Source organism: Tamandua tetradactyla, chromosome 3 (assembly GCF_023851605.1).
Source record: "Tamandua tetradactyla isolate mTamTet1 chromosome 3, mTamTet1.pri, whole genome shotgun sequence".
Classification (NCBI taxonomy): domain Eukaryota; kingdom Metazoa; phylum Chordata; class Mammalia; order Pilosa; family Myrmecophagidae; genus Tamandua; species Tamandua tetradactyla.
The window spans coordinates 196,186,665-196,210,353 of NC_135329.1; the positions used below are offsets into that span (position 1 = coordinate 196,186,665).

The 23,689-nt window shown below is 37.4% G+C and overlaps 1 non-coding gene and 1 pseudogene across 1 annotated transcript; one reads left to right on the forward strand and one right to left on the reverse strand.

Moving 5' to 3' along the window:
• Positions 1-18,733: 18,733 nt before the first annotated feature.
• On the reverse strand, positions 18,734-19,933 carry LOC143676569 (glyceraldehyde-3-phosphate dehydrogenase pseudogene; annotated as a pseudogene).
• A 3,111-nt stretch (positions 19,934-23,044) lies between these two features.
• LOC143678618 (U2 spliceosomal RNA) lies at positions 23,045-23,235 on the forward strand. The gene has a single exon (XR_013173396.1). It is a non-coding gene; the product is annotated as a U2 spliceosomal RNA (small nuclear RNA).
• Positions 23,236-23,689: the final 454 nt, after the last annotated feature.

Genomic DNA, 23,689 nt, shown 5'->3' on the forward strand with positions numbered 1-23,689 from the left:
CTGGAATCCTCTGGAACAATAGCCCTATTTATGCCAGATGCAGTTGCATGATGCAAACTTTCAATTCGGTTAAATACACAGCAGTATCTACTAACGACCTCTCAGGGGCTCATCACCACCCTCCTATTACACTCTCGGCCTGCTTAAAATAGAGCACCAATGCTCCTGGGCACCTTGCTTTTGAAAAACAAACTAAACCATCAGATAAGACCATGGGGACTTGGGCTTTATCTAATGCTACACAGTCTTTTTAAAATTGATTCCCTTTTCTGCCAACCCAATATGCCCATGAAATAGCCTAGCTACTGCTACAAAAACAATTATTATTCTGCCTGAGGTGATTCGTATGGTCTCAAGGACCTGCAAACATCCATTTATACAGAGATGGATTGTAGATAAAACAGACGTGAGTTATCAGGCTGGCAATGATTGTCAGACAGGCTGTACCGTGACAGCTGGAGAACTCTCCTGTGGCCTGATGGAAGGACATGCTTCCGTGTTTCTCAAGGACCAGAATGCATGGGAACATGCTACATCTTCTCCTGAGACAATTACTGTAAGGGTCCAAAAGACCTTCAGATCTGAATTGTCTGAATTTTCAAACTGACAGCTGAAGGCTGTAAGCAAGCATGAAAGTCCTGGTGGACACTTCGCTTCCTCTCTACTGTATCTTTTCCATAATCTAATGCCACATTGTAATGGAAAGTAATTCAAGACATACATAATTGCAGTTCATCCAGAAGAGATTATTTTTAGGATCGTGTGAAATGAGAACACGTGCACATTTATTCTCAGGTTTCATTGGAAAAAAGTTGATTTAAACAAATTCACACATATATATCCTGCAGTGCCTGACTTATTAAAAAAAATGTATTATTGACATCTGTAAAAATATACATACTATTATTTATCTTGCTAATGCCATAAACTGAGAGTGGAAATATTTCAGTGGTCATTTTATAATTTCTCTACATAATTTCAGTTAATGTTGTGCCTTATAAGGCAAAATATGTATTATAGGACCAAATTAGATGTATTTGTATTGTACAGTTCTCAGAAGTCCATGAAGCCATCTCAAGGAAATGTGACCAATCCCATAGAGACATCATAATACATTCTGTAACAAGGAAATAAACATTAACATCTAAAGCAAAGAGAATAGGAAAATGTATATCTATCATCTATCTATCTATCTATCTATCTATCTATCTATCTATCTATCTATCTATCTATTTATCTATCTACATATATGTATAACTCAATTTATTCAAACTTTTGGTTGTATTCTTCAGTTTTGATATATCCATCAGATTCATATCAGTAAATTCCCATAACAGAATTAGCCATTTAAAACCGAGCAATTCAATAGCATTAAGTATGTTCACATATCGTGCAACCATTACCACTATCTAGTTCCAAAATATTTTCATTATCCCAAAAGGATAACCCATACCCATTTTAAAGTCTTTCCCTATTCCCCCTTCCCCACAAGCCTTGGCAACCAGTAATGCACTTTTTGGCTCTGAAGATTCGTCAGTTTTGATTACGTAATATAAATGGAATCATATAATATGTAACTTCTTGTGTCTGACTACTTTTACTTAGCATAATGTTTGGGGTCCATCCATATTCTAACATGTATTAGTACCTCATTCTTTTTTTTATATGGATGGATAATACGTCACTATATGTATATACCACATTTTGGTTATCCATTCTTCAGTTTATGGACATCTGGGTTGTTTCCACCTTTTGGCTATTGTGAATAGTGCTGCTATGAACATTCACATATGAGTGTTCATTTGGATACCTGTTTCCAATTCTTTTGAGTATATACCTAGGTATGGAATTGCTGGGACATAGAATAATTCTATGTTTAACTCATCGAGAAACAGTCAAACTTAAAGTGTTGTTTTTTGAACAATCTGAAAAAGAAAGGTTAATAGGCTTAAATGGTCCAGATGGATTTTCAAAACTGCCCAATACCACCAAATAATTATCAAAATCAACTCAGAAACACCCTGTGAATATAGTATTGCACATGCATATACATAAAATCACAAACAAACAAATATCCCTTACTTGATTGAAAGGATGTGCCTAAAGGTCTTTTCTACCTACAATTCTGTTTCTTGATGTGGATGGAAAGAAAGTTGTCTCATCTTCAGTGAAGAAGAGCTCCTGCTGATGTCGATTGAATGGACAGTGAAATATTCGGGATGAGGATGGCTCATATTCTTTAGGAGTTTCAGAGGTTTGAGCACACAGTTACAGGACATTTGTTCAGGTGGGGGAATAACACTCTCCTTAATAAGCATTTTTATTCCCAACACTTCAGTGTAAGTAGCTAATATCTCCCAAGGGGTGTGGGTCTTGATAAAATAGGTTTCTCTGTCTTTAGAGGCTTTGGTCAGCACCTTGAGGGGAACTCAGGAAAGTATATATTTTTTAAGGAAAAACAAATATAGAAAATTTGTATCCTATGGTAAAAATGAGTTGCAACAAAGTTGCATTCTATTCTTTCCAGAGTCACTGAAGGATATTTTCATATAGTAACTAAACTGACTGGTTAAAACATTAAAGGTCTTTTCAAAGGTGGATCCTGTATGATCAAAAAGTTTATTTTATTGATTCATCAAACTAGTTACATCAATCAAATAAAAAGATCATAAATGTTTGAGTTCATTTGGTCAGAAGTATCAATCTAATTAGCTTACATTTTCACACACAAACCACAAAAGTGAAGAATTGTATGTTGTATCAAGGGATTCAGAGTACAACAGGTAAGAGCAAATTTACGTTAAGTTCAGTTTTGAATTTGATTTCAGTGAGTCACGCTAACCCCCCCTTCGTTACAAATGTGGAATCATGAGTAAGTTCGTCACAGGTCAATGACTTCTGAGCAGCAAATTATCATTCAGTTCTTAGCAGTCAGTTCCCAGATTGTTTGGTGCCTTAAATATTGCCACTGAGGATATACTTGGGTCTTGAGAGAGGGGGCAGACCTAACATCACAGTGGAAAATAAATCACGTCCGTTGATTCAGGTCCAGATCCTCTTGAGAAATGCAAAGGTCTTCTGTGGCGCTTAGGGACTTCCCAGTTTATTCTAGGTCTGAGACTTCCAAGTATCCAAGGGACTCATTATGAGGACCATGGGAACATACAGCCAAGTGCTATGGGAAGAACCCCAGAAAAAGACCATTGTTTGGTTTATATTGGTCTGAACCTCAGTGACCTGCTATCTATTTTTAGCATTGAACGCTGACCAAATAGGAATGTTATTACTAGCAATAAGAACCGTTGTTTGATTGCTTTTTGGACTTCAGCTTCTGCCAAGAATTAGATCCTGAATTGGAACTAACCTCTCCCTTGCTCATTATCCAAGAACATGTTGCTTCTACCACTTTTGTACTACTCATCGAAATCTGCCTTCATTCATTTAGGTCTGACCATAGAATTCTTCTTCAAACCTTTAATATTTCTTGGCTTGGTATTTAATATACTTCCTAATCTGACCCAGTCCTGCACCTTTCATATCTCCTTTCACTTTTCCCAACACACCTTAATTCCTAGTCATATCAGGTTACTTGCTGCTTCTAACCTTGACCTCATTTTATGCCTTTCCTTGTTCTGTCTCTTCTGCCTGATACACTTTTCTTCCATTGTCCATTGCATGACTGACACTCATTTTTCAGGGTATATCACCAATGTTAGACATTCCCATACCTGCTTTCTCAACTCCCTCAGACAGAACTTGAAATCCCTTAACTTTGTTTCTGTAGTACTTTATACTTCTTCTATTGTAGCACTTACCATATTATAACTGGTGAGATAGGAGAGCTTATTTTTCTCTTGTGTAAGAGCTTGTACTCTTTGAGGTGTGAGAACATATCTCTGGATAGGAGAGGATTTAGGATCAGAGAGGTGATGGTGTTTGATGCTTCTTCTGTGTGCATGAGGAATTTAGGAGGATGGTGACCGTAAGTGGGTGGAAAGGAAGACTGGATTCTAATGTCTTCTATGAATAATGGTGAATGACCAAAAGGTGGGTAGATAATCTCAATGATTAGGGAGCAAGGGTCGTATATCTCTACAGTCTGAGCCTCAAGAGAGCAGTGGTTTTAGCAGGTGGTAAGGGTTGTGAAGCAGCAACAAGACTGGGGAAGCAGAGGGAAGAGGATGATCCCTTGACATGGAGTGTGAAAAATAAAAGCATCCTCTACTTGATCAGTCTTCAAAGTAGTAATCAGGGGACAATTGGGTTTTAGGTAACACAAAAAATGAAAAGATTATTCTGAGAAAGGTCTGTCACTGACTGAGTGACAGTTCTAAAAGGACAAATACAAGGTTTGAGAAGAAGGAGAAAGGAGAAGATAGGGTCCAATTAAGTGTTCAGAGAAAGCTGAAGATGGAGCCTGTGAGGTTTAGCTATCAATGAGAGCCAAGAGAATGGTGGCATGAGGCATGATGTATTGGTATCGATCATCTGTGTCATGTGATTAGACCACGGGACCAGCTACCACTGTTCCAGGTTGCTCTTCCTGTGGCATGGTGGCTGGCAGGACTGGGGCTTCCTGTGACTTCTTGGAGTACTGATATCTCATGTAGGCTAAAACTCAATCCTGGCTGTGTCTCTGGTGAGTATAAAACATGGCATAAAGGTTCACCTGGCTAGAATTCTATTTCTTTACATATAATATAAGACAGTTCAATAATTCCAGTGATTTACCTTAGTTATCATTCTATGAAAAATTTTTTTCTTTCCAATAAGTTCTGGAAACTCATATTTCTAAATTATTTTACCAGTCTAGAGAGGGTTTCTTCCTAAAAACAAAAATTATATATTCTTTTCCACTTTCATGAAAGAAGAAACTACTGAACAATGACAACACGTCCCACATTTAAGTATTATAAAAGAAATGGATACATTCTTTGCTCCTAGGATCTTTCAAACTGTGGGAAGAAATGATGTGCTCATGAGTGAGTGGCATCAGAGGAAGTTATGTGCCTTCAGGTAAACTTTTTAAAAGAAGTCCCCCACCTTCAACTTCTCATACTTAAATCAATAAACATCCACTATTTTTGTTGGGCCCCCAATATCACATAGGGGCTTATTGGACAGTTTTGTGCCATTACGTCCCAAGGGCAGAAAAGTCTAATGCTAGGGCCAGTCTTAAAGGTGTCTTAACCTTGAGTTAATACAGTTTCACCAATTCCAAATAGGGAGCTGGCTAACTACATGCACAGCTCCCTTCCATTCTTTACTGTGACCAGTTTATTTTTCCCTGATAACTTCAAGGGTAAGTAAGTGAGAAGATGTTTCTTGGTGTTTATTTCACAGGAACGGCTGTCCATGTAGTTAGAGCAGACTGGTTTGCAAAGAATTGTTGCTTAGTTGACCAGACACCACCTTACTATGAAATCATAGCAGAGAAGGCAGAATCAAGGAGTCTGGAGACTTTTGCCTTTAAGTTTTGCTCAGCCATTAATTTATTGAGTGACCTGTGGAAAGTCACTTCTTACCACTGGGCCTTCCTCCTCAGGAAAATAAAACGGTTTGGCTTAGGTTGTCTAAATACCTTCCAATATGAGCATCTGTGATTCTAAAAGTCTACCTTTCAAGTTCTGTGATCAGCAAGAAACTGTCTGGGAATTAGTTCTTTGAACAACTTGGGGTTCTGAGGTCTACTAATAAATTGGATTATTCTATTCAAATTCAAAATTGCATTTTTTAAAAGTATAAAATCATGTTCAGATATTTTTTGGAATTAGATTTGCTTCTCTGCCAATGTCTAGAAATAGAGAGGGGTTGAGAAAGGGGGCAAGTTGCAGAATTTGACCATAGTATGTATGTAAAGTTGTTTTGTTTCCTTGAAAGCATGTCCTTGAGTTACTAGCAAACCTGAGGAGGAAAGTATTACATGTATTTCGGAACTGGCTGCAGATGAATTCTCAACAGGTTGCCTACGAGGAGGGTATGTGCCAGCATTTATTATCCTGGGGTATCTTCCCCTTAGAGTGCCCTCCCTCACCTCATGGTCTGTCTTATCCCACAGGCCACCAATCGGTCATCTCCAAATGGGAAAATGCTGCCAGTGACGGAGGTTGTTTATTTTGGTCTCAAAGAAAGAGGCTGTGGCGCAATGAGGTGTTTATTAACAAATGGCCATTTTTATTAATTTATTTTGTAGCTTCAGCTGTTTGGACACTCATTTTTCTGAACCATTTCTGTGTAGGCAAGTTACTGAATTGAGCAGAGCCTTCATGGCTTCACCCATAAAGTAGGCACATTGGTCTCGTAGGGATGTGGTGTAAGTTTAATGAAATAATGTTTGTGAGAGCATATTTTTAATGGTTAAACCCAATGCACATTTTGTTATGATATCCAGTCAGAGAAGTAATGGCCAATGAAGTTATTTTTCTTTCCTAAACCCCCAAAGACAATCATGTTCCCTACACCAGATTTTTTTTTGTCATCACGGTCTTGTGAAGTATAATCCACTCCTTCTACTTCTAGTAAATTTGCCAATTTGGTAGCTTTGCATAAGATTGGCCAAGTTTTCCGTAAATCCATTCCGAGCAGGACTCTTTGTTATTGTTGGAATGCCACATCATTCATTGATGTTTGCAGCTGCCAAGGCTTTACCACAATTGAAGAAAGGACCATGGAAGTCAGACTTACACCTGAATTTGTTCATTTAAATCTGATCCTAGAAGTATTTGTTTTACTCATTATGCTACTTAATTTGCTTAAAATAAATCAGCAACCAGTCAGCACTCAAATCTTGGGGCAATTGGAGTTTTCTATATCAGTAGTAGCATTAATATCCATTCCAGCATGAGCGCCTGCAAAATTTTTCATGTGTGTGTGTGTAGGAAAAATGAACTGAAAATGTTCCTTTTGCCTGCAATTACAAGTATTATTGGGGTATCTTAAGTTCATTTATAAATATATACAAAATACTGCTATCTAATAAAGATAAAATCTTATTTGGTTTCATATGTCAGCCTAACCTGAAAAAAACAGGATAGGGATTGGAGTGGATGAATATATTTCAATTTATCACCACAGAAATATGTATAGTATCTTTCAAAATTCATGTATTATCTTTGATGCAACAATCCTAAGGGACAAATCACATCTGGATATAACCCTTAGACAAATTAGCGTCTATTCCGACTTAGAAATTTGAAATTGATCCTTCCAAGAGCAACTAAATGAACACACATGGAAAAGGACAGATTTTATTTGGTTTACCTGATAGTCTGCAATAGCACCTTGCCCATTTAAAGTCTGGGCAGGATTTTGTTATGAATAATTATCAGGAAGGAAGATAGGAGGTAGGGGTTCAGGCAAGTAAACCTGTCATTTACTCAGTAGAAATGTCCCGGGTGCTGGAGTTTAGGGGGTTCCCTTCTTTAGGGTTTTCTGGCAGAGGCTGCACATAGAGAACCTACAGGTAAGGGAACTTGCTCACTTTCTGCCTGGTCTCTACTTTGGGACCTGGGGCTGTAACTACGGTTTCTGACACACCCACTCTGTCCCTAATGGAGATGATGGATCAGCAGAGAAGTTGTGAGGCTGGCCCTGGGCTCTGGGGGTTATCACAGGTGGGCAGGACGCAGAGGAGAGGGCCTGTGTGCCACAGTGGTCTTGAACACTGGTGAAACAGCTCAAAATTGTCAGGCTGACAACTGTAAAATCAGCCACTTCTCCCTTGGGGAGGAAAGAGCAAGGAGTGGACAGTCAGATACTGGGGGGAGGTTCAGGCTGCTGCCCATATGGGGACAGGGAGGGGCAGCAGAGTGTCCCCCAACCAGGGCCCAGGGTAAGTGCTCTGGAGAATACAGAAATGCTCAAGAAATTATCCCTGCTTTAAAGAAGCTACTTTAAAGGCATGTAACGGTATGCTGTTGTTTTTGTCTTTTTCTGCACAGAATGAGGAAAAAAATTTTTCCTATAGATTCCAAAAAACAAACAAACAAAAAAAGCAGCTAAGAAATTTGTCTGTGGCACTTAAATGTTTTTGATCAAAGTCCTTAGAGATTAGAGACTATTCTGAGGGGTAGTTGTTGACATTTATGGGAAAACATGAAAGTTTGAGCTCATTTGGGGTCCATGATAACAGGAACAACATTTTCTGTGGCAAAATTAATTGATTTGTTCTGAAAATGGGATGCAATAAATGAAATGAGGACTGGCCTAAATATCCCCAAATGTCTGACCTCTATTTTCCATGGACCATGAACTTGACCTACAACAGCTGTGTGGAGTCCCTGTCCTTGCCCAGGTGTTATTTTCAGTTATTCTTTTTTTTCAAAAAGTTTAATGCCAAAAAATCGCGTCTCTGCCTATTAGAAAGGAAACGGCACTTTAATGTAGGTGTTAAGTGACACCCAAACTTTAGACTACATAACATAAAATATTGTAATATTTTAAAACAGTTGATGACCTGCATCTATAAAATGATTTTCCATAGGGTGGGCCATGGTGGCTCAGTAGGCAAGAATGCTTGCCTGCCATGCCAGAGGACCTGGGTTCGATTCCCGGTGCCTGCCCATATAAAAAAAAAAAAAGATTTTCCATAGACTGAATGAATCCTTTAGTTTTCATTCAATATCTGGGTGTCATGTTAATATTGGATATAATGAAATTGAACAGTGGTATCCTCCAAGGGGTCTGTTGTCTAGAGTTATATTGGATTTTTCAGACAGCACAATGTTTCTGCCAAATCGGTAGTGTTTTAAGATCAGAAGAGGCAGGGAGAGGCTCTTCATACCAAAGGGTTTAAACTCTGTCCTCTGCTCACATGACCCACATCCCATGTTGTTTTCAAAGGCTGTGTAGACAAATGTTAGAATCACTGAGATGATTCAACACTCAGATTGAGCAGGGCATGCTAAAGGGAATTAAAAGTCTCCATAGGCAAAATCTGGCCTACTACTGATTGTCTTACACGTTTTACTGGAACTTAGCCACACTCATTCCTATAGGTATTGCCAATGGCTTCCTTTGTAAAACAATGGCAGAGGTAAGTAGTTGCCTCACAGAACTTATGACCCACTAGTGTGAAATATTTACTATCCGGACCTTCACAGGAAAAAGTTTGCCCAACCTTGGGGTAGACTCAATTGAAAAATCACTTTGCCTGAAGCAGCAGTTAGGCCCCTACTGTTATTCATCTTTTTTCATTCATTTACAGGCATTCATTACACACCTGCTATGTTCCAGACACTGCTCTGGGATGCTCAAGTGAACAAAAGAGACAAAACTTCCTGTCTTTATGGAGGTGACTTTCTAGTGTAACTGACATACCATAAATAATAAACATAATCGACAAGTGAATTTTAATATAGAGGGTGATAAGTTCTATGGCCAAAAATGGAGTAGGGTCACCAGGGCTGGGAGCCTTGGAAGGGTTTCAGTTCTGGGAAGTAAAAGGGAGCCTCCTTGAAGAGGTGGCATATGAACAAAGATGTGAAGGAAGTAAGGCAGTGAATGCTGTGGGTCTGGGGTAAAAGTGCTTCAGTCCAAGGAATAGCTGATGCAAAGGCCCTCGTGTACCCCACCTTAGCCATCAGCTCAGGGCCCCAGGTCAGTTTTCCAGCTGCAGGAAAATCCTGGAAGTTTTTTTCTTTTTTCGTCAGGAAAATTCCTACAACTCCTGCAGATTTTCAACAGTTCCATTCAACTCCTGCTTATTTTAATTCAGTAAATTTGGGGTAGAGACCAGAAATTTGTATTTTGTGAAATGAGGGAGCATTTTAGTTTTCTCAGGTGCCTCTGTTTGTGAACCACTGATCTATATCAAAATAAGGATGCCCTCCAAATATGCTGAGAGTCATTCAGCCTCTGCCTGAACACTTTCAGTGATGAGAAGCTATTAACTTCTTTAGAGAGTTCACTCCATAAAATATTTGTAACATTTAATTAACTTATTCATTTATTCAATAGAAAAATGTGTTACCTTCCAACTGTGAATCAGGTGATGGGGATGCAAAAACACATGCCCTCTGTTTTCCCTGTTTATTTGTTTGTTTGGTTTTGATTGCAAAATGTATATAGTCCCTTTGCAGAATGTATGGAAAAATACATATTTGGAAAAACACACATTTGGAAAAACACACATACGGAAAAAAAAAACACACATGTGGAAAAAATGCCTTTAAAGGTAGGCAATGTTAACATTTTGGTGTATTTTATTTAATTTCTCTCTCTCTCTCTCTCTCTCTATATATATATATATATATATATATTTATATTTATATATTTAAGAAGTTGGGAACATTTTTTCCAACTGATGATATATAAAGACTATTTCTATTTTTAAAAAATATTTTTCTACCATGTTTTTTTTTTTTTTTTTAACATGGGTAGGTACCAGGAATCAAACCCAGGTCTCGGGCATGGCAGGCGAGAACTCTACCAGTGAGCCACTGTGGCCCACCCTGCCATGTACTTTTTAAATTAAATTCTATTCTATGTACCTAATGCAATTATTTTAAGAAATCACATGGTGATGGCTATTTAGATATTTCAAAATTTTCACTACTACAAGAATATTGTAATTGATTTCCTTATATATAAATTTTTCCCACATTTCTAATTGTTCAGATAAATGTCTATAAGTAGAATTTCTGGGTTAAAGGATGTAGGCATTTCTTTTAAATTTCTTCTCCAGAAAGAATAATCCAACTTCCATCCCATTTCAATTATATAAAATATCTATATTTCATATCTTTGACAATATTGGTACTTTATTCTTTTATCTAAAAAGCTCTAATTACTAGAAAGTTCCTTTTCTGCATTGCCCCCAAATTTCTCTATCCAAATCTTCAACTTATTGATCTGAATTTTGTCTTTGGGAGATTTGTCAAGTAAGTTCAATCTTCTTCTTAAAATGAAATTTCAGGTACCTAAAAATAATTATCATGCCTGTAATGTGATCTGTCCCCAGTCATATCTTTCTCTCCTCTAACAATTTCTCCTTTAACCCGCCTTCTGAGTCAGCACAGGATTGAGTTGTAAACACAGCAGAGTGTAAGAGAATGTTGAATTCTCTGCTTAAGCCTCCTGAGCTAAATCAAGGCCCTTCAGTGAAGCAACGGGACTCTATGACTTGAGAAAGGGTTATCTGGGTAGGTGTAATTAAAATCCTTAAGGCCCAGATTTTCCAGGAAAAAAAAAATATGGTGGCAAGGGCCAATCTGTTTTGAACACCAGACTTCTGACTGGTACATCCTAAATAGGCTCTAATTGATAACCGCATTATACCATTGGCCCATAAAGAGATTGCTATCAACCCAAATTTCCAATTATTTTTATAACAGTCTCATGGCCATATGAAGCATCATCTGAGTTTCACTGATGCAGCATTTTTCTGAGACCTGACTTTCATAGGAATCGTTGCAATCTTTAATTCCAGCTTGTCAAGTGCTGTTTTGAAAATTGATTTTACCACTAGATAAATCTTATACAAACTCAATACAGGTGTCCTTCATAGTAATTAAGAAAAACAGTAGTTGATGTCCATTGCTGAGTCTGGCAGCACCCTACTAGTCTGTCATTGATCCATTAATCAACAGGCTTTCAGTGCAAATCCTAGTCCCCATAATGTGTATGTGTGTGTGCGTGTGTGCCTGTTACCAAACAAACTCTGAACAAAGCATTTTAAACTAGCTGAATTCAAAATATGTTCTTCACACGTTATTTCTATAACTTACCTGCCTATCATCCCTGTTTATCTTTAATGGAAATTAGTCTGTATGATTAATTAATTGTCCATGCCGGTGTCTTGAATTCATTTTATTCCAGAATATAATCAGGGTTAATATCAAGCTCAACTGTATGTAGTTTCTAACTTGATTTTTCTATTTTGAAACATTAGGGTATTTTCCCATGTCTCATCTGCTGGAATGCTTTGCTTTTATAGTAACACAAGTATGTTTATTTTTTTAACTCCCCAAGTGTATAACTTATCTGGATCTGATGACTATTATTTATTTCAAGCAAAAAGATCTTATTTAGTATCTTCTAACATCTTTAACTCCACTTCTGTGATAACCATGCCTGCTACCTACCTTTTCTAATGTAGAAGATAGAGAAAATGATCATAAAATAGGAGTCAAGAGCCTGTGCTTTCCCTAATTTATTAATAATATGTTATAATCATAAGCCTTCCTCATTTTTAATATTATGGACATAATTTTAATTACTCATTTTGTTGTCGTTAGCACTTTTGCCACATCTATGTTTTAATCTAGATTTTTAGCTCTATGTATAAAATGAATTACTTTTATCATAGCTGAGATGAACATTTCAAACAATTCGTATTACCGCAAAAATAGTTCAGCTCTGGTGGTAGGTATCTGCACAGATCAGTTGTAACATGGGCTTGTTTCCTGCTTTTAAGTTTTCAAAGCATTTTTGTACATTTTTTTTAATCTTAAAAAGTAGACCCAGTGAAAAGATTAGATTGGATCATAAGTCTAAGTTACTTTCAAGCTCATGCAATGTGAGGTGGTGATGAATAAGGTAGAGATTACGTTTTTTAGGAAAAAAATAAAAGGATTGGCATATGTATATGTATACATATATGTATGCACTTTATAGTCTATATTTGGGAGTTTCCACAGTTTCAGTTTCTAGACATCATAAAAGAAACATAGAATAAAACTAATTGGCTTCAAACTAAACACAGGAAGGGAAATTCACCCATTTCAACATAAGTATCATCTCAAAATAAAACAAATAATCTAATATGTGATTGTAGTCTTTCTCTAGGGTCACCAAACATCCCAATTTTCCCAGGACTGGGTGAATTCCCAAGATACAGGAACTTCAGTGCTTAAAACCTGAAAAGTTCCTGGCAAACTGGGATGAGCTGGCCACACTTTCTCCCAATTCTTTCCAGATAACTACATTTTTGTTTAAACCTAGATTGACTAGTTACTTTCCAGTTCTAATATGACCATTTTTTCTTTGGCCAATTTCATTTTGTTCTGGTTTCCAGATACTGTTGCCAGTTAATCTATAGTCTAGTCCTCCCTTCTTAAAATGATCCTCCCTTCTTTCTTCTCCATCTCCTTCCCCCTTCTTGCTTTCTTTCCCCTTGGAAGATCAGTTAAGGCTACAGACCATACTGTTCCTCTTAATGTACACATTTCAGTCTTCAGTTTATGACCAAGAAATGATGATTAAAGCCTCTAGGTTTTAATGAAACTTTATTTTCATTGGGAAATTCATCTTGTCTCTAAAGTATACCAGTGGCTCATCTTTTGTGATTTGGATTCCAAATCAAAGAAATACAAGAAGAAGGTAAGTTTTATGACATGCTTTTAAAGGCCAAGCCTAACTAGCACCCCAGAGCTTCTTGGAAGTAGGTGCATGATCTTGATTCTTATGTCCCTATCTGCTGAAAAATGACTGGCCCTTATTGGATTGACATGGCCAAGGTTCACACAGGTTCAGTCATATAACTGCTGATTCCATGTAGTTGGTTATAAAGATCAAGGGTTACCAGTTGGGGGCTTGTGTGCCCAAAATAGTCCACAAGATGACACAAAATGCTTATAACCTAAAAGAGAACTTTGAAATGATTGGGTATAACTTCCTCATTTTTAACTTGAAGAAACTGAGGCCCAGAGAGCTTAAGAGACTTTCCTAATATCACAAATCTAGTTAGTGGCAGAGTTGGGAGTCTATATCACTTAGGATCCCCACTTCATTCTCCACTTTACACTGTCAAGTAAACTGGAGGGAAGGAGAAAAAGAAAGAGGAATTTTTCTTGTTTCAGTCCCCTGACAAGCTGGAGGAAACAAGCTTGAAACAACTTTTTAAGTAGTCTCTTCCACTTTATTCCTTCTTGGCTTCTCTGCAGCCTGAGCAGCTCAGCAATGGCCAACACTGGGGTAAGTGGACTTCGTATTCCTGCTCATTGTTGCCTAGAAATGACCCCTCTTCCATTCCTTATTTCTTTCTTCTTCATTTCCCGAGCACACATTTTTAATTTCTGGAAAGTTTACCTCAACTAGTTTAATGGTTGTTGAGAACATTGTGGAAGATTGAATTACACGTCCCAATTTAGAGATGTTCTTAATCTTTAGCTGCATCCCAGTGGGTATGATCCTCTTAAAAATGTTATGTTTAGTTCAAGTGTGGCCCAAGTGAATGTGAAGGGTCTCAGTCTGGATTACTGGAGGCTTTATCAAGAGGACCAGGAAGTCACAGAAGCCAGAAAGGAGAGGACATCTGCACGTGATGGAAAGCAGAAATGCAAGTGGAGAAGCCCTGAACATTGCTGGCAGCCAGCCCCAAAATGCTAACTGGGAGAAAGCAAACCTTGCCAATATTTTTATTTTGGACGTCTTCTAGCTTCGAAACTATGAACCAATAAATTCCTGTTGCTCAAGTCAATCCATTACATTGTATTCGTGGTAATACCTTTGGCAAACTAAGAATCACTTACCTACTTGGCTAGTAAAAAGCAGAAGACGGCTGATGTGGGAGCCATTACGCTGAAAAAAGACACAGTTCTTTCTCACACCCATTAACCTTTATCCTTGGCTTCCAATTTTGCTTACCTTATAAGTACAAGGCATAAAGATTCTTTGTAATTCATAATTACAAGTCTGTTGAACACAAGTTGCTTTTAAATCTCAAACTCTCTAGATTTGCATTCTTTCATGTTTTCCCTATAATGTAGTACATTGCGTCTCTTTGTAAAAAAAAAATCCATTGAAAATACTTCTGCTTTAAAATGTTATTAAGAAGAAACTGTAACTCACCATTACTTTTAACTTAACTTTTTATTTTGAAATTAGTTTAAACTTACAAAGGTAGTGCAGAGATTCCTCAATATTCTTTCCATTTACCCTGATGTGTATATCTTACATATCCAGGCTGCATTTGCCAAAACTGAGAGATTAAACATTGGTATATCACTATTAACTAAACTTCTGGTTTAATGTGAATTTCACCATTTTTCCGCTAGTGTCCTTTCTCTGTTCTAGGATCCACTTCACGATGCCACTTTACATTTAATCATCATGTCTTATTATTGATCTGTGACAATTTTTAAATCTTGCCTCACTTTTCATAACCCTGATAGTTGTGAAGAGCGCATTTCATAGAATGTGCCTCAACTTGAATTTATCTGATATTTTCTCCTGATTAGACTGGGTTGTGGGTTTGGGGGAAAATACCACAGAAGCAAGGTGCTCTTCTTATCACATCACATCATGTAAACATGGCTTATCACTGGTGATGTCAAACCTGATCACTTGTCTAAGGTAGTGTATACCAGTTTTCTCAAACATAAGTTGTCAATTTCCCTTCTCCATGCTCTATTATTTGGATGAGTTACCAATCCAGCCCAACTCAAAGGGCAGGGGAATTAAGTTATAACCTGTAATGTTTTATCTTTATTTCATCTATGCCTGTCAACTTTCTTCACCTTGGATTTAAGCAGCTTCACCTCTAGATGGAACACATTTATTTCAACAATTTCTGACTTCTTCTCTAAGCATGTTTCTTTTTCTGTCTCTTTTTATTTTAAACCAGTTCCCTAAATCTTCTCAATTTTCATACATTCTGCAGCTTTTCTCAGAAGCATCAATCTGATTTTAATTGCTCTCATCTGATGGGCATCTAGTTCCCCAAATTTTAAGTTAAGAGACGAGGTATATTGGATTAGAAAGTTATTCCTGAAGGTTTAAAAAGTTTAAGCTGGACTTAATGAACAAGTTACAACTGAAGGAAGGATGGCTTCTCAGGAAATGTAGTGATGAGAGGATTTCAAGAAATTCATAGGGAGAAGCAGAGCTCGTTATGGGTGGAAGCTTTGTCATTGTGCTTTATACAGTCATTCCTAACACATTGCATGGCACCAAGTATATACCCAATACGTGCTTGTTGTTTATAGGAATATGTAGATAAAGACTGATAAACAGAAACGTAAACTCCTATATAACAGACACTCAGAAGCATTTGAAAAGCAAACACCTGCATCTCTTAGCAGTTGCACTAATTCAGTATCTGGGTTTGAATTCCACCTCAGGCACTGTGTAATAATAGGCATGTTATTTACCCATTCTGTGCTCCTCTGTAAATGAATATATTATTAGTGTCAATGGTACAGAGATATTGTTAGAAATAAATTAATTATTCCATGTATAGCACTTCACACATAAGTGCCTGGAACATAATAAACATCCAATTACTTTTAGTTATTATTATTAATATATTATTCATGATGCTTTTAATATAGATAAGGCCATGAGCTGTTTTTTAAAGTAAGACTATCGCACAATAGAAACACCACAGACATTCACTAAATGAGGTAACTGCAAAATATTAAATTGTTCCTGTGTAGTAAATACCCCACTTTCTCTGTTCTAATACAAAGCTAGTGGTTTACCCGTGCCTATATTTTATGCTAAATTTTTCCTTGAATTTGGGTTCCATAATTTAAAATAAATTGGTAAAATATCCCTGAAGTGACTAAATATGAGAACTTGTTTGTGTTTTTGTTTTGTTTTCTTTCTTGCCCTTGATATGGAGTAGCTCAGCTCCAGGCAAAATTTGCTTCCTGGTTTAAGTGGCCTGGACCTTGGACAACCAGTGCAAGGTGTAGGCTCCCACTCCAAGTTTGGTTTATGGAGGTGATCTCACTAGTGTCTAAATCTTTATCAATGGCAATCGGTATGCATTAATTGGAGATTTTCCAAAAGACAGATTAATTAAACCATGCATCTTTACCAATTAGACTTCTTCCTCATTGGTAAATGTGGTCATGAATTATTTGTAGATACGAGTTTGAGACTAGCTACCAACAACTCTTCCAGAAAGTAATTTAGTTAGTGAATTAGAAATATTGTGTGTGACTACAAGTAGCTGATCCAAAAGAACTGCTGAGCTGGGTTGCCATGTATTTGCTTCATTATGTAAATGGCTGTCCCAAGAGAGCCATCCTAAAGACTATTAGCCTCTTTCACCTCTAATAACCTAAGATCTCTGCTGGTGATGTGTGCAGATGAAAATATGTTCTGCCTTTGGGTAAAGGTGTTATTAATGCATAATTCCTGAGCTTCTTTTTCCATATATTGGAATCCTATTTTAGCAAGCCTCTTGGGGTTGGTTGTCAGAGAGCTAAAATCCTGTGAGTTTTGCAGTAGGATCTTGAGTGAATTTTGGTGACTTTAGAAGACCAGGTTACTCTTGTGGATGGTAGTCTTTATCTGGGAGAATAAAGTGTTTCTCCCTCCTTCTTGTATAACTGATTGTCTGCCTTGCAAATGCTCCAACTGGCTCTCCTTGGATGTTAAATGTGATCTTTTGTTTCCATCTGAAAATGTCCAAATTGTCAGCTACATTTCAAATGCAGCCTCTGGAGCCGGAACTGCTGATTTGCAGGCAGTGTTAGTCTTGTGAGGATAGTGCTTCATCTGGAAGAAACCTTGGAAGGCTCAGAAAGCATAATACCGCTGGTTGCCAGAATGTTCACTTCCAAAAACGAAATGTGACCTTAACCATTTCGAAAAGGTATTTGCTGGATTCAGGCATCCATCCACATGCCGTTGGGTGACACTGAGAGAGTGTAATAATTCACAGGTCTGAAGTAACATGCCCATTCCCAGAAGTTAATCACACTAGCTTCAGTCTTGGCAAAGCTCAAAAAGGCTCCTTGTTTAAGTGATTGTTGGTTCTGATGGGCAGGAATTTCCAGATTTGATGATATATTGTAGTTTAGTTACTTATAAGAAAATAAATGTTTTAAATGTTGTTTTGTCCTCATCTTTTCTGTTACCCAGATTTCTGCCAGGTATCCCTCTCTCAAGGATGGCTTGGAAATTAGAAGACAAACTGGCTTCTTGGATGGGCCCAATACAAAGAAACCCAATAATATTAACTTCTAGTGTACTTAGAAACTCTTTGTAACTTGATTTCATCTTATATAAGTGGTAATACATGGATGTACAGTTACTAGAAGACATCTCAGGTAAACGTGCCCCATGCATTTAAAAAACTGTTAAAAAGCCCCCAAAATTACATTAAAAATTCATTCATAATTTTGGGGAAAAGGGTGATTAATATGTGTTTCTTTTATCATCTATTATCTACTTTAAAATAATTTGTTCTGATTCATCCAAAGGACTTCTTTTCTTTTTTTTCTATGTAAGAACCTTCCTCTCTACCTCTGCTATAGATGTTCTTTATAAATCTCTGTGCTCTTCATTCTAGAGATATTAAAGAATATATATTTTCACATTATCCTCTACTACTTTTCCTGAAATTAGACTTCCTTCCAGTTGACTTTTGTGGGAGTTTACTTTCTTTTACCCCTTTTAATTCTTCTCATTCTCTTCTCTGTGGTTCTGCCTTCCATTAGACCTATTTGTTTTTTTTGAATCTTCAGTCTTTATGCTTCTCATTTCCTTTTTCTTTTAATGTCTTTTATGCCCAGAACATCATTTGAGTCAGTCAAACCTGTTCACAAAACATCTTTTAATTTTTTTATTAGAGATGTTATAGGACTATAGAAAAATTATATAGAAAATACAGAGTTCCCATATACTGCACCCTAATATAGACAGTTTTCCTCATTAATAACATTTTGCATTAGTATGGCAGCTTTGTTACAATTGATGAAAAAATTTTATTATACTTATACTATTAACTATAATCCATAGTTTATACTAAGGTTCACTCTTTGTGTTGTGCTGTGCTATTTCTTTTCTTTTGGCTGGGTGTACTTCATTGTAGGTACCTGACAAGGTAAAGCCCTCAGCCTCTTGTCTTCTCCTAGGGGTCTGGAATGGAAACTGTGGAGGATGGGCAATTCTCAGTAATGGAGGATCAAGTGGGGCCAGGGCTCCCCAGCAGCTGATAGCTTCTCTTCCTCTCATGCTGTTGGTGGAGCGAGTTGTCCAGGGGCTCATAATTCTTGGATGCCATGTAGACCATAAGGTCCATCACCCTGTTGTTAAGCCAAATTCATTGTCATACCAGGAAATTAGCTTAATAAAGTGGTTGTTGAGGGCAAAGCCAGCTGCAGCATCAAAAATGGAAGCGCGGGTGTCACTGGTGAAGTCGCAGAAGAAAACCTGGTCCTCAGTATATCCCAGAATGCTCTTTAGGGGGCCCTTTGATGCCTGCTTCACCACCTTCTTAATGTCATCAAAGTTGGTCACTTTCTCCAACCAGCAGGTCAGATCTATGACTGACACATTAGGAATAGGGACACAGAAGGTCATACCAATGAGCTTCTCATTCAGCTTGGATGACCCTGCCCACCGCCTTGTCAGTGCCAGTAGAAGCACGATATTCTGGGCAGCCCCACAGCCACCATGCCACATTTTCCCAGAGGGGCCACCCACATTCTTCTGGGTGGTAGTTATGGCATGGATGGTGGTCATGAGTGCCTCACAATGCCAAAGTTGTCATGGATGACCTTGGCCAGGGGACCAGGCAGCTGGTGGTGCAGAAAGCACTGCTGACCATCTTGAGGGAGTTGTCATACTTCTCATAGTTCACGACCATCACAAATAAGGGGGCATCAGCCAAAAGGGTAGAGACAATGGCTCTTTTGGTGCCACCCTTAAAGTGAGCACCAGCCTTCTCCATGGTTATGAAGACACCAGTGGACTCTGCAACATATTCAGCACCATCATCACCCCATTTGATGTTTGCGGGATCTCACTCCTGGAAGATAGTAATGGGATTCCCGTTGATGACAAGCTTCCCATTCTCAATCTTGACAGTGTCTTTGAACTTGTCACGGGTGGAATCATACTGGAACATATAGACCATAGAGTAGAGGTCAGTGAAGCGGTCATTGATGGCAACAATCTGCACTTTGCCTGAGTTTAGAGTAGCCCTGGTGACCAGGTGCCCAATATGGCCACATCTGTTTATTCCGACCTTCACCATCATGCCTCAGAGATATGGATGGCACTGCACGAGGAGATGAGGCTGTGTGTTGAGAGGGAAGGAGCAGAGACCTACACTAGGCTTTTAAAGAAAATATTTATTTTAGTAACATACGTACTACCTAGAATTTCCATTTTTAACCACATTCAAATATATAATTCAGTAGTGTTAATTATACTCACAATGTTGTGCAACTGTCACCACCATCTATGACCAAAAATTTTCTGTCACTCCATTAGAAATTCAGTTCCAATTAAGCATTAAATTTGCATTCCTAAGTGCCACCCTAGCCCCTGGTAACCTGTATTCTAGTTCCTGACTCTATGAATTTGCTTATTCTAATCATTTTGTATCAGTGAGATCATACAATATTTATCATTTTGTGTCTGGCTTACTTCACTCACAATGATGTCACATGGTGGTTGCATGTATCAGAACTTCATTACTTTTTATTTTTTTCAAGTGTAATTTAACTGAGATTTATTCATATACCACACAATTCCTCCAAAGTATGCAATTAGTAGTTCACAGTATCATCACATGGTTATGCATTCATCACAATGATCAACCTTAGAACATTTGCATTACTCCATAGAAAGAAAAAAGAAAACCCTAAACATCTCATACCCCTTCTCTCTCCCCCTTATTGACTCCTAATAATGCATTCTATCTAATTTAAAGGTATACAATAAAGGTAAATTAACAAAGATAGTGTTGTATTATCAGATAGAAATATATCTGACTGGTACATCTGAGCAGAATAAAACTTACAGAAGTAGATCCATGCAAACGCAGGCAATCAACTTTGTTTTTTTGTTATACATTCATTCAATCATTATGAAAGATCAGGGGTACTGGGTTACTGCTCAACTATTTCTGGAATTTCCTTTCAGCTATTCTAATATACTAAAAACTAAATAGAAATGTCTACACAATGAGTCAGTGGTCATAATCATTGGGTTATTCCGAATTTCTCCATTATACCTCCTTCCTCTCATTTAATTATTCTCTAAATTATCAGGGGTATCTGGGCAATGAGCATTTTAATCTCTTTGTGCTAGAAGGGGGTGTTGGCTGTGTGGGGTAGAGATATTAAACTTGATGTTCTTAGAGAGTCTGGTACCTCTGAATTTCAGAGCTTATTTGGCATAAGAACAATCTGGAGGCCCTAAGTTTCTGAAAAAATAAACTTACCAGGTAAACCATTTATAGAATCTTATATACAGCCCAGGGTATTCTTTAGGGCTTTCAGGAATACTGTTGGTTGGGCCTTGGCGTACTATGGCAATTTGCAATATCTGGCTGAAGCTTGCATAAGAGTAAATTCCAGGATGATTTCTTGACTCTATTTAAAATCTCTTGGCCACTAAAACTTTATTTTGTTTCATTTCTTCTCCCCTTTTTGGTCAGAAAGGCATTATCAATTCCACAATGACAGAGTGAAGTGCATTCCTTGGACTCATGTCTCATGATGCCAGGGAGACTTACACCCCTGGGAGTCATGTCCCATGTAGGGAAGAGGGTAGAGATTTTCTTTGCAGAGTTGGCTTAGAGAGAGAGACCACATCTGTGCAACAAAAGAGTTCTCTAGGGGTGTCTTTTAGGCATAGTTATAAGTAAACTTAGCTTTGCCATTGCAGAGATGAGTTTGATAAGGGCAAGCCTCATATTGAGGGCTTGTCTTATTATATTGGAAGTTCTAATGCTTGAGAGAATATCAGGTATTCCTCAGGTGGGGAAGGTTCATGGTTCCACATTTTCTCCTAGTCCTTCAATATACTTTGCAAATACTTTTTTATTTTCTGCCCAAAATACTCTGGAATGTATCAGGGTATTACATTAACTCGTACAATATAGCAAGATCTTATTTGCTATTCTAGTACCCATGTAATTATGTTGTTTAAATAAACTGAACAGATTAGATAGTGAGCTACAGAAAACTTAAATTTTTGACCAAATAAACATCGTTTCCTCTGGTCTCACACAGAAGTTGAAGTTTTAAAATACACATAATATCATCCTTTACCCTATATTTCTGATTTACCTTAGTCCTAATCAGCTCCATTTCACTCATATCTCTAATTGAAGTCAGATCTCTTTTTCAACCTCTTTAACAGTTATTGTATGAAGTAAAGCTGATTTTTAGAGCTGCAAAGCTCTAACTCTGGGTCTCAGGTGTCACACAGACACATAAAGTTCCAGGTTATTACCAGGTTATTACACAAAGAATACAGCATCTCAGAATCTAGAAATAATAGTTAAAGCTCAGGTATAGACATGTCTGCTGTAAGAGCTTACAATCTAGAAATCTTTACAATAAGCCTTATTGAACATTTCATACACCTTAATTGTTGATTGCCTAATCTCTGCCCACTTTTTATCCCCCTGATAACTTATACCTAGTAATGGGATTGCTGGATCATATGGCAATTCTATACTTAGCTTCCTGAGGAACCACTGAACTGCCTTCAGAGCAGCTGCACCATTCTACATTCCCACCAACAGTGAATAAGTGTACCTATTTTTCCATCTCCTCTCTCATTATGGTTTTGATTTGCATTTCCCTAATAGCCAGTGAAGAGCATATTTTCATATGTTTTTGAGACTTTCCTCTTTGGAAAAGTATCTATCCATGTCTTTTACCCATCTTTAAATTGGATTGTCTGTGCTTTTGTTGTTAAGTTGTAGGATTTTTGAATTATGGATATTAAGTCCTTATCCAATATGTGGTTTATGAATATTGCCTCTCATTTTGTAGACTGCCTTTTTACGTTCCTGACATAATCCTTTGATATAGAAAAGTGTTCAGTTTTGAGGGGATCTTATTTATCTATTTATTCTTTCATTGCTCTGAGTGCAAGATTAGGAAACCACTTCTTACTACATGATCTTTAAAATATTTTCCTACATTTTCATCTAAAAGTTTTATGGTTTTAGCTCTAATTATTAGGTCTTTGATCCATTTTGAGTTAATTTTTTAATAGATCGTGGGATAGGAGTCTTCTTTCATTCTTTTAAATAAGAATATCCAGTTCTCCAGATACCATTTATTGAAGAGGATGCTCTGTCCCAGTTGAGTTGACTTGAGTGCCTTATCAAAAATCAATTGTCAATGCTTCTCAGCCTTTTGGCAAAGATCAAGTGTAGTATCTGTTCTTATTAGTTTAATATCTGATACAACCTCTATCCGAGGACAATATATTAAATGGATTTTTGGAGCTGGGAGATGGAATAGGCGCTTGTTCTGTCCATTCTACACATCAACCTGGTATTGCAATACTTCCAGGAACGGTGCACCCTCCCTCGGGGAAACAATAAATGTATAAAAAATTAAAAAAATTCAATTGTCCACAGATAAATGGTCTATTTCTGAACACTCAACTCAATTCCATTGATCAGTACATCTCCCTTTATGCCAGTACCATGTTTTTTTGTTGTTGTTCATTTGTTTTTTTATCACTGTAGCTTTGTATTATGCTTTAAAGTAAAGTAGTATGCGACCTCCCACTTCATTTCTCTTTCTCAGGTTATTTTTAGCTATCCAATAAATTTGTTTATTGGTTTTTCTATTTCTACAAAGTAAGTTGTTGGGATTTTGATTGGTATTGCATTGAAATTATAAATCAGTTTGAGTACAATTGACATCTCAACTATATGTAGTGTTCCAATCCATGAATACATTATGTCCTTCCATATATTTCTTTTCACAATGCGTTTAGTTTTCAGTGTATAGGTCTTTTATGTCCTTGGTAAAAT